Source organism: Anas platyrhynchos, chromosome 3, assembly GCF_047663525.1.
Source record: "Anas platyrhynchos isolate ZD024472 breed Pekin duck chromosome 3, IASCAAS_PekinDuck_T2T, whole genome shotgun sequence".
In the NCBI taxonomy this organism is placed as follows: domain Eukaryota; kingdom Metazoa; phylum Chordata; class Aves; order Anseriformes; family Anatidae; genus Anas; species Anas platyrhynchos.
The window spans coordinates 52,135,760-52,153,349 of NC_092589.1; the positions used below are offsets into that span (position 1 = coordinate 52,135,760).

The following is a 17,590-nucleotide window of genomic DNA, read 5'->3' on the forward strand; positions in this document are numbered from 1 at the left end:
CAGGGTGCAGATAAGCTGGTTGGTGGTAGGGGATGTGCTGCATTCCCAGTCCTTTTGCCTCTGCATATGTGCAGCCAGTGCAGTGATGAGGAAGCCTGCTTTGTGTCTTGATGCAAAGGCAGCACAGGATGCCAAATGAGCAAGCCTGGGCATCAGTAGCAATAAAGTGCCTATGAAAGGAATACAACAAGAGTTGCTGATTCCACAGAGATAATCTGTCAGAAAGTCTATTTCTGTAACCCTGTAAAACAAGCACATGATGCAGTCTTCCATTTGGCACTTCTTACAGTGAAAACTTTGTCCCTGGAGCTAGGGTGTTTTTTTGGTGCTATAATGCTGCAGCTACTCAGTGTCCAGTGAAGATATGGCAGGGACATCTTCATAGAGAAGGCAGGAGAGAAAGGAGCAGTACCATGGAAAAGCAAGCTGGCTGGTCACATTATCTGTGTACAGCAAGCTGAGGAAACAAATTGGTTGGAAGCATAATTCTCCTTACAGTTTATATTTTCTCCAGATTATTGTTCTTCTGCCAAAATTTTTGTTCATCTTGTGCAGTCAGAGATGTATCTTCAGCACTGGACCATGCGCCAGAGTTCTGATGTTGGGAGTGATACAGGGAAGGTGGGACCTGGACACAATGACAAACAAGACCTCTACTCCTGTAGCTTCTTTACAGTGTGCTACAGACAACATGTGAGCACAGGTCTTGTGCTGAAGAACTTAAAATAATAGATGAAGAAAGCAAAAGGAGGAGAGAAACAACAGACTTTGTATCAGATGACAATAGGAATGAAAGGGAGCTCTGTCAAAGAAATACAGGACTAAGGTCTTAATGTAACCAAGTTTCAAATTTTCAGAATGTATTTAGAGGTTTTCTGGGTACTTAGCTTCTCAAGAAGTGCTGTGTATCTAGAACAGGGAAAAACAGCCTTCATTAATGTGGTAAGAAACAAATGCAGAATTGGAGGCATCCAAAACGTCTGGTTTCTTTCATGAAGTTCCAGTGATATACAAAGATACAGAACAAAATATATTTCTGAAAAATTGCCATCACTATTTTTAATCAGGTCTCAGTGCAAGGTATTGGGTTTGCTGGTGTGTTGTTTTTTGTTTGCTTTATAAAAAGAAAGCACACTGATAAGTCAGTTCAGGCGCATCAGGACAGAAAATATTTTGGACCTGACAAACAACAAAATATCTGATACTTAACCCCCCAGGACTTGAACTTCAAATTCCATATCAGACCCAAAGCAGCAAATCACAACATACTGTGGTATGTAAGCAGAGCCAGCAGGCCACTGAGCTGATGAACTGCCTGGAGGGGAGGCTGGCAGCACCAGCATCCTGTGTCATGTTGGCTTCAGAAATGGAAGACGACCATGCTAACCTGGAGCAACTTGGACCATAGCACTTCACACCAGCTTGAAATGTCAAAGTCTTACTGGAATCTTCCTATAAAATAACAGGAGGTTAGATGTCATCCCCCAGACTAACAGGCAGTTGTGTATGCAGCTCACATGGTGAAAGGAAGGCTGACTGCATGGATGATACGGATGCTAGCTGTAGAGCAGGAATCAATGTCCTTGGTTATTTATGTTTTTACTATTTTATGGACTAAAGGTTAAAATACATACATAAAAAATGTGTAAATAAAATGCAACCCACTCTAACCGGTGTTAGCGTAGGCACTAACCAGGCAAGTAGTTAGCCAGTGGGTAGCCTGGTGTTAATTCATGATGATTGTGAGAATTGAGCTTCCTATTCTGTGACTGTAGAGGACCTGGGCTGATTCTTTTGCATTGGGGTAAGATAGGGGAAGGGACCAGCAAACAGTAAGGAGGAACCACCCTTACTAGTGAGGATAGCCCATGTACAAGCAGGGTAAGGCCTTACAGTCATGCCTACTTCTGGCTTTGGTCTCCTTTCAGAAGACGCTCAGCATTGGGGAAGCCACCACAGCTGTAGGGCATGCCCTATAGTCTGTGCATATACAGAGTCTGTGGGACTCTGGGTGGGTGCAGTGGGGCAGAAGCCTTTCCCCCAAGTAAAGCAAAGAGTGAGTCATATGCAGACTTGAATACAGTTCTATGTGTATGGCAACCATTCCAGAGAATTAACATCCTGGGCTCCTCAAGCATGGTGATATAGACAATATCTATACTACTACTTATTTCCTTTTTCAGAATTCCTGTGCCCATTGTAATCCGTTTTTGAAAGTCTGGGTATTTAAGATAGATGTAACTGAGCCCAAACTAACCTAGTTAACATGCTTAGTCTCAAATGGAAAGACTAAAACCGTATCCTGAAAAAAGCCCTGCCTTAAGCCTGCCCTTTGTCCTGTATCTCGTTTCTTTCTCCAAAAGCTGCAGCTCTAGTCCTTTTGTTGTTGTTTTTGGAGTAAAAACTAATGAATTCACCTTTATGCACTGCTTTTCTTTCCACACTCTTGTGGCTGCTAGAGAAACCAAAGCTCCCTGAAAGAAGAAAAACAGAAGTAGTTTTGAAAGGACCTACTGAAGGTTTAAGATTCAGCATTTACCTGTTTAGGTAATTGTGGAAATTTGCTGTTTAATTTACAGAGAAAAGTCACAGTACAACTGTAGCTGCAGAGTGCCTCTTACAGAATGCTTTCAAGGTAACAGCTTATCTTTCTCCTTCCTTTACAAAGAGAAGCCACACAAAAAATGCTTAAAAATTGGCTTCCAAGTTGTATGGCATTTTTCACTAGGCATTCAATGCTTTTAAAAGGCCATGGTAGAGTATCATTGCTGGATATACCAATCACTGCAAGCTCAGTGTTTTAAAGTATCTCACATTCTCTGCGTGCTTTTAAAATTTTTGCTCAAATGCTTTTGATGTTTTGCAATATTGCACTGACTACAAATACCTGAGAAGGTTAGAATTGTCATGCCTTCTTTCTACCGCTGAGCGTACAATTTAAGGTACAAAGGATGATGACAGTTTTTTGTTTGGAAAATACTTGTATAGAAAACAAGTCACAGAGTTTGCCCTGAACAGAATAGATTAAAAGACATGCAGGATTGCTCAGAAATGCTGCTTGAAAGATAATGATAACAGACTAATTAAAAAAGCAGCAAAGCATTACAGGGTTATGTAATCTAAAGCTAATATATATATATATATATATATATATTTATATATATATATATAAATATATATATATATATTTAAAGAGATATATATATATTGAAAAACACACTTCCTGTAGAGGAGGAGGAGGCTCTTATAGTTACCAAATCCAGTTTTTACATTGTTCTTTTCATTTTGCCATATAGGTATGCTTGTTAATAAAAAAAAAAAAAAAAAACAAAAAAAAACAGATGTTCCCAGGTTCTAAATTCCTAGCCTCAGTAAACATTACTCCTGATGTTGACTCTTCCTCAAATGGAAGAAATTGGCAATACATAGTCCAGACCATTAATTATCCTTCATCACCAATTCCCCACTCCCTTCCCACCTGCTCTACCTCATGGTGTGTACAAATACAGTGTTCTGAATTCCCACTTAAATACATGTACATCATTCTTAAGTTCTGGGAAAATTAGAGTTCTTACCAGAAGGTAGATGTGCACTATAAAAGTGGAAAATGGCATTTCAGTATTTGTTTTTAAAACAGTTGTGAAGTTAAATGAAGTACAACCCACTGAATGTTGTGTGGTGCTTGAGTTGATGAGTTTTTTTGAAGAACCTGGTGATGGTTGATTCTTTGCAAAAGGAAAAAGTCTATTTTTGCTATGACCCAACCAATTCAATGTTGTCTTCATAATTGCTGTCTATTGAAATGAGAAAATAATATATGAGGTGTCATTTCACTGTCCTAGGTTTTCTGCCCTCATTTTCCTGTACGATTCTGGTTGTTCCAGCTCCTTCCTATTCAAAATTGAATTATTTCCTCTGTTTACGGCCTGTGATTTCCAACATCTCTACTATTTCTTTGGTATTATAGTATTATTTCCATAAGGAGTCCAGATCCAAAATAAAGTTTTGTTAGAAATAAAGAATCTTTGCTTGATATTAGATTTCCTTGAGAAACTCACCTATGAAAAACTCTAGCAATAACTTTAAATCTTTAAAATTTTTCTCTTTTTGTCAGGGTCATAAACATTGCAAAGAAAGATTGCCACTCAAAATGTGAATCTATGAACATTTCTCTTATAAGTCAGAAGATCTTAAGGAAATGGAGAAAAAGTCTCCTTTCAAAAAGGAAGGAAAATTATTTATCTAAAGAATAATCACATTGTACAAAATATAAATTTTTGAACTAAATCTAGATGAATCAGAAGGCCTTCTATAAATACAAATTTTAACACAGGTTATTTATGTAATTTCTTACTGAACTGATATTTCATATGGATGAGTAGCTGGCAATGTAAGAGAGAGATACTGTTCCACTGACCCTTCATACCGAAGGGAGTTATTCACAAAAACACAGACTAGTGTTTTCTAGTTGAAGTGAGTGGTTATAAGTGACTGACAGGTTCTCAGCAATAGGAAATGTAGGTTTTCCCTTGTTAGTTTGAATTGAGACAGTCAGGACGCTGGGTAAGAAAAGTCACTGAGGGAAGTGAGAGTATATATTTCTTAGTTGTGTTGCCAAAACACAACTGACCCTGCCACAAAATACTCTTGTTAGTCTATGCCCAACCAGAAACTTTTCCCATGAAAACTTTGGCTTTACTGCCCTTGCTAGCAGAGGATAAATAAATCATGCTTTCTAGGGATCATGCACTTTAAGATTTGGTTTTAGGTCAAATATATGATTGTATACAATCAGTAATCAGTACTATACCAGAAAGTACCAACAAAAAAAATATTCCTAAAATTCCAACACTAAATAGAATTCTACACACTTAGAAACACTAAATGTGCATATAGATTTATTAAGAGTGGAGAAAAACCCGCTTGCCAGCTAGCCATTTCTTGGCTCTCTTCATCATGTTGTAAAGGCAGAGAAAAGAAGATTCCCATCCTACATGTGAAGTTATGATGGAGTCCCTCAACAGTGCCAAAGCCAGTAAATCTCCCAGCTGTGTTTTGCTGGCTTGTGCAGTGGAGGGAGAAACCAGAACACAGAGGAAGGAAAGTGTTGGGACTCCTTTGCAGGAGGGCTTTCCTTTCCAGGTTTGCATTCCTTTCTAACTCTCGAAGTTTGTTACATAGATGAAATTGAGATAAAAATACTTCAGAATGACTGGAAAAACAAGCCCTTTGCCTACAGCTATTTTGTGTGCCTTCCCTGGATGCAGTTACAATAATGTAAGGCTCTGTTCTTAGCCATTCCAGGTAGTGCAACACTTCCATAATGCATTTGCTCTCCATGGTCTGCCACTGCACCGTTCAGCACTAGTTCATTTGAACTTTGCAAAGTTCAAGAGGAAGCTTGGATCTGAGATTTTGGTTCAAGTGCACTGTCAGAAAGGAAGTGAGAAGATTTTGAATGTGAGAACAGTCCAACCAACTATGGAAGTGCTGGCTGCTCTGCAATTACTGCTTGTCATTTCCATATGCTCTGAGTTTCATGCAAATAATGAAAAGGCAAAAGAGGTTATTTGTTATGTGCCATACAAATATATGTCTGGTTGCAGGTTGCTTTCTCATTAAACCTAGTTTACCTAAGGCTGTGTGCTATGGGCTTATAGCAGAAACTGGGAATGAAGAAAAAAAACAAAACCCAAACCAAATAAAGCATACACACAAAACATGTTCTTCAAGTCTTGGTTCCTTTCCTTTTTATTACCATTCACCAGGGCTTCATGATAGGACTGAAGATGTGACATCACTCCCAAAGATAAATTAATTTAGATGCTCACCAGAAAGCTGGCAGTCTTTGCCAAGGAAAAGAAAGGACTGCAAGAGTGGGAAGGCCACCATCTGCACAATGAGGTATCTGGTGCCAACTGGGCCTAAGGCTTAAAGAAGGGAGAAGAGGAGAGGATGTCCACTGTGCTGTATGCATAGCTGTCTGATTTTGTTGTTTTTCTAGCTACAGATGGGACGTGCACAGCCTTTGGAAATTGTTGAGTCTGTTAGAAAAGAAGGAAGGTGGGGAACCTAGGTCTAGAAGTGTACTCAAGACAAATCCCAGCCACACAATTTGTAGTGTCTAAAAATACACAGTGCACTGAATTACATCAGTCCTCTCTTCACTGTGTCTATTTTAGAGAATTGGAGGACTTAATGTTGCTAAAAGATCAAAGAAAGAGTTACTTGATAATGCTTAACTTTCATCAGTTTGTTAACCATCACTTTTACCTCCTGGTCTGGAGAGTTCAAGAGCATGATGATGTGTAGGAAATATCATGCTCTTCTTTTCTTTGTATAACCCCATTCAGTCACTAGGAATCTGGTATCAGTTGGAGACTGCTACTGTCACATCTTCAGTTCAGACACAGGCTGCTGCAGAGGAGATGCAGACTGCGTTCTCCCACAGAGTATTTACTTTTAGCTTCTTTTGTTGTTCCCTTTTATGCAAAATAAATATTTTTGAATGTAAATATAAGATCAGGGCTTGTATATGGAAAATGTGATTAGTGAGTGTGCGCCTACAAGCATGCATATTATTTTCATTAATCAATGGTGACAGTCATTTTGTTTTCATGATTTCTGGCAATCCATTTGCTCTACTCTGAGAAAATGGTTTCTAAAGAATTTGCTGGAAAACAGAACTTTGCAAGAATGCACTGGAAAAACTAATTCTTTCAACTATCTAAATGCTGTCTTTGATAGTTATCCTCACATTATATGCAAATTGTCTGTGAAAACAAAACAAGGCTCCCCCCCCCCCCGCTTTGCTTTTGTCTGGTGCTGTCTCATGGAACTATACTGTACATATTTCAGGAGGATACAAAAGAAGATTTTTTTTTTAGTGTGCTCTAAATGATCCCTAAAGCAGGTTTCTGACTCTTTCAACCAGTCCATGTGCTTTTACTTAACCTATCAACATTTCTAACTGAGACTGTTTTCCTACTAGGGAGATATCTCTGACTTTAAGGCCATGTCGTTTGGCTATTAGCCTAAATAAGCATACATATGACTGATGTGTGAATGGTAGATTTCTTGTTGATGAAAACCAGGTGTTTCACAGTATTGCATTAGCATCTACTCTTGGTAATATTAATCTTAGAAAAAAAAAAAAAGCAGGGGGTGAGGGGAGAGAATTTGTATTTTCCAGCTCTAGCCATCAAAAAGTTAGGGGGCTTTTTCTGTTCATTCATCCAGGAACATTTCATAAACCATAGAGGCACTTAAGAGCATTTTGTTTAGTCTTACCTTTTGCCATCAGGTAAGGAGATACTTATGTGACAGTAACAGATATCTAACTTGAATATGGCTAACTGTAAACAAAGTGATTCTTTCTCAGTGTGAATGACCCAGCTCTGTCCTCTAGTCAATTATCCATCTGGGCTGCAGCCTTTTATTCAGTTTGCTGCCCAGCTGGGCCAGTCGTATAAGGCTAGACATACAAAAGGACTCACCTTCTGGGTTGCCATGACTCCAGTTCACAGTCTGAAAGCACAGTTTTTAATCAGATGCTTGAACGGCAACAGCCTAAGACCTTCTCTCTTCTGTGGGAAAGCTGTCCTTTTACTGGGATGTTTCCAATAGCTTGAGCATTGAGCTTGTAAAAGGTAAACGCTTCAGATACACGTTTGCATTCTTAAATTTTACCCTTCTACTGAGTAACACACAACTTCACTTGACATAAGACTCCAGATGTTAGCCTACTTAGCCTAGTGGTCTGAAGTACCAAATCACTTCACAGAGCTGGGGCCCCGAAAGACTCAGAAGGCATAACTCCTTTTTTAATTTAAAATAACCATTCTTGAGAGAGTCCTGCTAGTATAAACCAACCTCAGCCAAGCACGTCATTTGATGACAATAATTTATTAAAAAGTATTAACAGTTCTTAGAGAGGAGACCAGACTCAAATTACCACTTTGAGTCTCTGAGAGGTTAGATGTGTTCTTGTTACCTAGTGATTTCAGATCTATATAGCGGAAGAGCATATTCAAGAAGCAGAATGGGTGTACTATATAGGCTGTAACCTCAAAGAGATAAGCAGAAAGATTGAGGAAGACCACTAAGACTCTAGGACTCCAAACTGTTATGTCTCATAGACTTGTTCCTTGAACTCTTTGGGCCCCTATTTCTTATCTATCAAATTGGACATAATAACATCAAAGTATTATGGGAATAAATTCTTAAGGTCACAACTTTTAAGATTGTGGCAGAGAAAGCCCTATAAGAACTCAAGAAATATAAAAAAGAAGCCTCAAGCCCTCACTTCATCCAGTCTCAGAACTGTTTTATGGTATTAGGTATATCATTTATGGCAGTTTTTGAATGACTTTTGTGTTACAAGGGTAGAATATTAATTCTAATCCGAAGAGTATTTTGGCATCACACACACACATTGAGGCTCTCTTGCACTTTAGATGAAGAACAATAGAAGTGATATGAGACAATATTTATATATAGTGAAAATGAAAAAAAAAAAAAGGATAGAAAGAAACCAATTTCCTATTATTTGTTCTTTAAAGTATTCTGTTCTTCAAGTTCAGTCCTCATTCTACTTGTAATATACTTACAGAGTGTAAGAGAGAGGAATAATATTCTTTGGTATTTTATTGCATCCTGAGAGTAGTGGTCAGTCTATTTTCTTCTTATTTAAGTATATTTATCTTATACTGTTCCACATGGACACCATGCCACAAGAACAGCTATTTCATTGAGGTCATATGTTTCAATCTCTTCCCCTTTTTATTTTATAACCTTGTACCAGATGTCAATAGTGACTGCCAGAGTTAGTTTTCCAAGTGGTCTTACTTTAAATCTTCCCTGTCTAAAAATGTGTCTATTCTTATGGTTTAGGTTCTCAGGCTGTGACCTTCCCATTTGCTTTCCAGGTATTCTTCAATTTTTTAAGATCATAGGAGAGTCTTCTGGAAGATCAAATGACAAACAACTTTAATTGGAAAATATAAAATAGTCCTGTACATAAAAGTGAACAAAGCCCATTGCATCAGCAGAGTGGCCCATAGTCCCAGTCTTAATAACTGCTTGGCTTGTTGAGGGTCAAAACTCTGCCGATAAAATATTCCTCATGCAACTCCAGCTTCCCTCATTGTATCTGTTAGGCACAGTCACATTGGCTGGTTGCCCTCCCGAGTACACACACCCCTCCAGCCCAACACAGCCCAGGTGCCCAGCATCTACACAGCCTTGCCACAGACAAGCTGCTCTTGACAAGTAAGGCTGACCCAACCACATTAGTCTGTTCTCGTCAAGGTTACCAGTACAAGGGAGCTGAATAAAAAAAAATAATTCAAGCCTCCTCTCTTTCAGAGACAGCCCTGTTATTGAGTGGAATTTTTCTACAACAGGAGCCCAAGTTTATCTGCCCTTTAATATAAAAGCACGTCACTGCAAAGTTTCTCAGCAACAACTAGTAATTCAAATGAGAATTTCTCTTAAGGACCAGCTATAAAGCAGTGTTTTGTTTTGTTTTTTGTTTTTTTTTAAATGACTTCATGGCAAGTGCTCTGGTTATATATATAAAGGCTGCACCTCACTGGATAGCTGTTCTTAGCCTCTGCCTTTTTAATTCCTTCTACTATTAATGTGTTTCCCTCATGCTCCCAGTGCAGATACAAAGTGAACAATTCCAAGTCCACTGGTAAGCCATATGTTCAGATGTAAATACCACACTGTCCACCGTGATTCTGTTCTTTCTTCTTGTAGTTAGGACCAAATTCACCTTTGATGTAACTGTATCATGTAATTCCACGAGAAATGACTTTAAGATAATTTCCAGTGGACAGACCAGTAATAGCACTTTTAATCGATGATACCTTCCAGAGCAGTCCCTGGTATTTTTAAGAGAGAGGTTGGAAAGAAAAGCTTTGGGTTTTCATTAGGATATTTCCAGTGAGTATTTCCCCTTCTGAGTAGAAAATAACTTCAAAATGTACCAAAATATGACATAAAACTGTGTGCAATCTCTTTTATTGGACCAAATAAAAATTGGAAGGCTAGCTTCCAATACTGTAGGAAAACTGTAAAAAACTGGTGATGTGATTTAGTTGATAATGTTATTGAGCTGCTCTGACAAAGGTGCATCCATCAATAACTTTTGTTATTATACTGTTATGTCCTCTAAAAATAGTTGCATATTTGTTTTACATCTTTTCCTTTTCAGAAATAGTTTGTGGGACAGCTCTCTTTATCAGGTAATCAATGTTGGCTTATGAATTACAGGATTCCTTGAAATTTCTCTGAATAAATTAAAAGGCTTCATATATCATCCCCTGCATTTCCCTTCCTCATACTTGCATTGCTTCACCTATGGAAAAGGAGATACCTCCACTGTCAGTATAGGACTGTATCACAGTAAGTGATACGGGGGTTGGCCCAGCTAGGCACAGCTGTGCAGGAACAACCAGTTTTCAGCTGGTGAGTTCAAGATCTTTACTATGGCTAATGGAGGAAATTTTCAAATCTTATAGTTCTCTCTGTCAAAACAAAAGAAATCACCATCATGCAAATAACACAGGTGACAACAAATAGGTATAAAGAAAACAAAATACAGCCTCATCCCTTTTCAAATAGCAGCAACAACCTCTACAAGGAATGTCCTCTGGGGATTTAATATCTGCTAGAGGTTAATGAGCCACAGCACTGTGCGGAACATTAACTCCTCCCAGCTGGTTATCAGTTCCCCAGGAAATGTTCCACACCTCAATCATTATTGTCCAATTACACCCACATTGCTGTGTCCTGCAGCCTGGCTGCAACATTACATTTCTAACAGCTGTGTTTGGTCAGTCACTAACTACAAAGCTGAATCCCAGTTTAAAATTCAACAGAGGCAGAAGGCTGGGAGAGCTGACTGATGAGCAGCTGTGGTCAGTCCTGCATCTTACTGGCTATCTAGCAGAGCAGAGTCTATTGACAGCAGATTCAAGAGGAGAGGAAAGAAAACAATAGCAATGCTGGTTCCTTGGCTTAACTATGGGTGATGGTCAAGGCTGTGGAAATCAAAAGCCTGCTCCAAGCATCTGCCCTGCAGAACTCTACAGCTTAAGTCACTGCTTCCCATGCGGAGGTGTTCAGAAACCTGATCAGTGCATTGCATAGGCAAACCTAGTTTCCCATTTTGTTTTGGAAACCCTCATCTTTCACACTTCCTATGAATAGACACTGTGGAAACTGTAGCGTGAATCTACTATCAAAATGTTTCCTTTTGATACTGTGAAGCCTTTTTCATAAAGTGAAATCACTAAGTCCCTTTAGTGTCAGAATACTACCTACATATATTATACGTATGTGATAACTCATGTAATATTTAAATGCACGGTAAATCAAAGTGGTAAAGTTGAGATTAATTGTTTTCATAGCATTGAATTGGATTGAGAAGGTTCATTTTTCAGAATGTGAAGAGTCCAAATGAATCAATGCTGTCTTCTTTTTGTGAAATGTGTCAATTTTAATAGAATTGTCTCTTTAGCGGAAACATTATTCTGTCAGAAATTTTCCAACCAGTTATATACCCAGCAGCGACTGGTGAAAATGCCAGCACTGGCTTTGAAAGATGTCCTGTTAGCCGGGGGCAGCCTGGCTAGCAAGCTAGCCGACAGCCTCCTCTGCCTACATGGAGCTGCTGCTGCTGCCTCCATGTGAGGGTGCTGGCAGGTTCCCCCTGCCAGCTCCTCTCCTACCATGATCCTAGTTGCAGTCTCCTCAGCTTTTCTCCTACTCTGCCACTTCCAGATATATATCATCTCCTATAGTATCACATACCAAACCACCAGTACTCCTTTTTTATGCAGACAAGCACAGTAAAATATGACCCCAAGGGTTCACAACCCCACTTAATTGCTCACCTCCTAAAAGGCAACTAGGGAGGCACCTTCCAGGCCCTGGGGTTATTTTGTATCTGCAATTTATGTGAAGATGATTTGGTAATATTTTGCTTTATTCCATGTATGAAGTGGAATTACATAGATGAAATGAATACACATTTAGTATCTAGAAAAAAAATAAGAATCCTGCAGTGTCAAGGAGTTGCAAGTACATTGGACACTAATAATACAGAGTTTGCAAAGCAGATGCCTATTTGTTGGCTTTAAGGGATGAACTTAAAAACAAAATCCCAGGTAGTCTCAATAGTAGTATGAAATTTTAAATTAGTTTTTATCTACAGAGAATGCAAGCTTAGTAAATAACGACAAACACATATGAAAGTGTCACTTGTTTTCATATGTAAAATTGTGGGTAAATCTTGGATGTCCATGGGAACTCAAAAAATCTTAAACTTGTTCAGGGAACAAATGCGGATTTTTTTTTTTTATCTTAGCTGGTACTTGCAAATGAAGGCATGGTATCTGTGTCTTTTACACCTATGAAATTCTGACCAGGAAAGTGTGTGTGTTAGCTGTTAGTAAGGTAGCATTAATGCAAAATTGAAAAAAAAAAAAAAAAAAAAAAAATCTAATGTAAAAGCAATATGTTAACTACAACATCTATGGAGTGAATTTCAGACAGAATCAAAATAGATTTTGTTCTTCCATTCTCATTTATGGCATAGAGGATGTTGTTACAGCATAACGCAAATAAAGTAGGTAGTCTATTTCTCCATACCAATCCCTATAAACCTAAAGTTAACTTGTACTCCTAATCTTGTGTTCAGGTCATATGAAATAATCTTTAAGAATAAAGGTATTTAGAAGATGGGAAGATGAGTGATGCTCTATGGGAACTTTTCCATGTTGCACTGGGACCCTGTTACTGCCCTCCTGGAGGGACACCAGGAAAGTTCGTGGAGGTTATACCCATCTGGGCAGCTGAACTCAAACAAAACCACTGTCTCACCCCCTTTCCCCTCAGAGGGAAAGGGTGAGAAAATATGGTGGAAAAGGCTCAGGGATGGAGATTAGGTTGGTGAGATCACTCAACAATTATTGTCATGGGCAAAACAGACTCAGGGAAATTAATGTAATTTATTGCTTATCACTAACAGTGAACAGTGAGAAACTAAATGAAAAATAAACCACCTTCCCCCAGTCACCTTCCTCTACATTCTCCCCCCAAGTAATGCAGGGGAATGGGGAATGGGGACTGCAATTGGTCCCTAGCACTTTGTCTCCACTGCTCCCTCATGGTCACTCTCTGCCCCTGCTCCCCATGGGGTCCCTCCCATGGGATGCCATCCTTCCCAAACCAAGCCTGCGGGGGCTGCCCACAGGCAGCAGCTCTTCAAGAACTGCTCATGGCTCCATACCATGGGGTCCATCCATCCCTCAGGAGCAAACTGCTTCAGCATGGGTTCCCCACGGGTGGGAGGCAGTTCCCCCCAGACCCCCTGCTCCTGTGTGGGCTCCATTCCACAGACTGCAGCTCTGGCCCGGGGCCTGCTCCTGCGGGGGCTCTCCATGGGCCGCAGCCTCCTCCAAGCCACATCCACCTGCTCCACCGGGGGCTCCTCGACAGGCTGCAGCGTGGAGATCTGCTCCATGTGGGATCCATGGGCTGCAGGGGGACAGCCTGCTCCTCCAGGGGCCTCTCCACGGGCCACGGGGGAACTGCTGCTGTGTGCCGGGAGCACCTCCTGTCCTCCTTCTGTGCTGGCCTGGGGTCTGCAGGGCTGTTCCTCATTCCATGCTCTCCCAGATGCTGTTGCATAGCAGTTTTTTTTCCCTTTCTTAACTATGTTCTCCCAGAGGCCCAACCAGAATTGCTCACTGACTTGGCTCTGGCCAGTTGCAGGTCCCTTTTGGAGCTGGCAGAAACTGGCCCTCATCTGACACGGGGTAGCTCCTGGACTCTTTTAGCAGAGGCCACATTTGCAGCCCCCTGCTACCAAAACCTGTCAATGTAAAACCAATGCACCTAGCCACAGGCAAAACTTGGTTGTGGTAGCAATGCCAGTGCCATGATGTATGCACAGCACTTGCCAGGAAGGGGAGATATCAGGACAGTGTTCAGACAGCTTCTCCTGTACGCATCCCAGAGGCCAAACACCTCTACCTTGCTGTTAGAAGATGCTGTTTCTGCCCACTCTTTTGTTTTCTCTTTCCAGCATTTGCCCTGAAGCTACCTTGCAGTTTTCTGTCCCTACTCTTGTTTTTGAGGTTGAGCTAGACTGCCTAGAAGGTATCAGACCAGAGGGGAACTCAAAACATGCCTCAGCCCCAGGTGCTTCCCACGCAGATCTCTGCATCTTGCACTGTGTTCATTACAATTCTGTTAGCAGTTCACTTATTTTGTGATTATCTCAAATATATTTTACAAGAGCTACAGTTACATCTTTGCAAAACTAGGAATACTGCTCTTAATGTTGGTAAGTCTTTCCTTCCTGCACAATATATGTACCCCAAAGGGCAATCTCCAAGTCTTTAAACTTTCTTCAGTTAGAAAAGGGGAAGGAGGATTATTAAGATTCTCTTCTAATGTCAGTGCCTTCTGACCGATTTCTTTGCTTTCATTTTATTCCTTGCCACGGATCCTTTAATAGAATTTATGATTGTCCATTTTCCATTCACCTTTCTTAGAGGGTTACAGATGTATCCATGTAGAATGATTACTGTTGTATGGCCAGAGGAAGTAAATGCCCCAGGAAAAAAAGCTCAAGGAAAAAATGAAGAAGAAATTCTCTGGAGAAAATAAATAAATAAATAAATAACCTTAGCTGTTGTAGAAAAGACCCAAAAGAGACAGAGTAACTTTTCTGTTTGCATACATCATGACAGCAATTTTACAGTTTGTCTCACCATGGCCCCTGTTATTCTTAGTAAAAACACAGCTTCACAGAAGAATGAAAAGTTCATGGAGGAGAAGATGTGTTTGTCAGCATGCTGGCAGAAAGTAATCCTCTATTTACTTATGAGAATCACATCTTATACCAGAAGAAATAATATACAGACACTGAAAGTACCATGCATACAGTGAGGCAACAAAACACACCCTTTCCTGGCAATATTTTTCAAAAAATGCCAAAATTATACTTACACTTCACCTTGTCATCGTGACTCATTCACAAGACACTTCACTGATGCTGTCTTATCACAAGAACTTATTAAATATTATTATGCTGGGTCAGTTTTGTACATCACATTGTACCATCTTTGATATGTAATTTCAGTGGTCCCTCCTTACCTGGGTCGATGCTCCTGTTTCTATCTTGAGGTGCCCTGTGTGCAGTGCTAGTCCAAACTGTGTGTGTGTGAAAGCCAGCACATCACCAGTTCTAAACAGGTGAGACAATAAAACATTACTGACAAGACACTGTGCCCTGAATGTACATTCTGCAAAGAGATTATTTATTGTCTACAATGCCATCTGAAAACAAACAAAAATGCCATCTGAAAACAAACAAAAAAACAAACAAACAAACAAAATCTATGCAGACCAGTGAAGAAACACAGAAATTGAGAGGATACTATGTTTTACTTTTTTTTTTTCCCCTGTATATATATTTCATTCATTCAGAATGTGGCCTTGAATAATTTCATTCAAATAGGCTGAATAAGATTTCCAACATTTTCAGAACTTCAGACCTTCATAACGGAAGATATCACAGTAATTAATTACTCAAGAAAACCAATGCTGCAAAACTGTCTTACTCAGCAGAAAAGTACCTCTTATCTGATCTTTGTTATCTTTTGGCATTGTTCTATGCTGACAGACTGACTTCAGTGTGACACCAAGAACGTTACATAGATTGTGGTTATAACCACAAAACAGCTTACTGTCAAAGGGCATAGAAGTTTAAAAACTTTTTATTCTTTTGAAGAATTATGTAAAAAACAACCAACCAACCAACAACAAAAAAACACCTAAGTAGACTACTCATGAAACCACAGTCCTGAAAAAAAAAAAAATCTTTTTTTTTTTTTTTTCCTTCCAACCTCAGGTTCTGTATATCTCTTCAGTTCTTCATACCTGGGGCTAGAATTAAAGATGCCAGTACAACCACCAAAAGATGTTAAGCGCTCAGAACCGGTTTCAATTGGAGTTGAGCACTGAAGTACAAGGGTAGACTACAAAATGCACAATGTTCAATGTTATCTGATGGTCACAAGGGATCCTAAAACATTGTACGTAAAGATATGGGATATACTTTAAAAGATATCCACTGTATCTTAGGTAAGACTACTGATGTGAAACATCTAGCCTCCTCAGAAGAAAGAATTATAACAAATCCTGCAAATATTTGTCCTCATAAACATTTCTGTTTTTTTTTTTTTTGTTTTGTTTTTTGTTTTTTTATAGCTGAAGAACTTGAACACCCACATGTGGTAGTACTTAAAGTGAGGGAACTGGAACCTTTTGAATTTTTTCAAGCTACTTTCACAATCAGCAGAGAGCTGTGAAGCGAAAGGTTGACATATGGGTCACTTTTGCTGATATACTTGCTAGATCACAAGCAGCTGCCACAAAATTTGTTTCAAGGACATAGAAATCATTGGGTTCCATTAAGAGGGCTGCACACATCTTAATCTGCAAAACTGTATACCTAAGTTTGAAAGTGGTCTGCTTCACTAACTAGAAAACACACAGAACAAAAACACCTTTGTAGGTCTTTCAAAAGAATTGATTTGCTAACTGTTAGATATTTTGATGCATTTCTCCTTTGATAAATAGTTGGAACAAAACTGGAATGTCTAAACTATTCACAAATGTAAATTATTTCTAGGGAAGTAAACTTCCTTCAGAAAAACGGAAGCTGCTTTTCAGACTTAAGAAATTTCTCCTTAAAAATAGCTTATATCCTTCACTGTCTTCAAATTTTCTGCCTGTTCAGATGGTGCATTTACTGTGGCAATTGTAGTCATTCACTGCAGAAGTATCTACATAAGGTTTGCACTGCTTCTTTTGTTTGTGTTTGCATGGATCATGTAGACAGCATACAATCTGTTTATGGTAAGGAAAAAGGTTGGTATGACTTGTATGTATGTCTTGCATAATGATTCTTCTCCATTGTCATATTTTTGCTGCCTAAAAAGTTATTACTAACATTTTCATTTGTAAAACCAGCACAATGGTGGGAAAGTGAGCTGAACTATCCTGTGATGCATGGATTAGAGGTGGCTATACTTTGACCGATGGCCCGTATTACTGCAGTGGACACAACTTTGCACTTGAGCTTATGTTTGCTGAGCTGACAAAAGTTGGTGAGAGACAGTGAAGATAAAAGCTGAATTAAAATTTGTAAAAATAATAATAATAATAATAATAATAATAATAATAATAATAATAATAATAATAATAATAAACCTTCCTGAAAAATACAAAATACATGGGTTGTAAAGATAACTTCAGTTATTAAGTTTATCCATGGAATAGATTTTTATTTTTTTTTTCTCTCTCAAAGCATAGACACTCCAGGAGAGAAGATTGTTAATGACAGATTAATTTTCTCCTGCTGCTTGTTCCTCATATACACCTCAGTCTGTAACTCTGCAGTCATTTGCTAGGGAGGTTGTGATGGTGCCATGGAGAGTAATGACTGCAGTTGACAAATCAGGCATGGAACAGATGAACTGCGGCAATATTCTTGTTTATATCACTT

At 39.2% G+C, this 17,590-nt stretch overlaps 1 long non-coding RNA gene across 2 annotated transcripts in view; it reads left to right on the plus strand.

Moving 5' to 3' along the window:
- LOC106017714 (uncharacterized) overlaps window positions 1-17,230 on the plus strand; it is a 51,101-nt gene extending 33,871 nt beyond the window's left edge. Inside the window, exons 2-5 of one of the 2 annotated variants that reach the window (XR_011807849.1) lie at window positions 2,580-2,635; window positions 15,161-15,273; window positions 15,932-16,164; window positions 16,291-17,230. This is a non-coding gene — a long non-coding RNA (uncharacterized lncRNA). The remainder of the gene's footprint in view (window positions 1-2,579; window positions 2,636-15,160; window positions 15,274-15,931; window positions 16,165-16,290) is intronic. The other variant, XR_002403087.4, reaches the window with a different exon arrangement.
- Window positions 17,231-17,590: the final 360 nt, after the last annotated feature.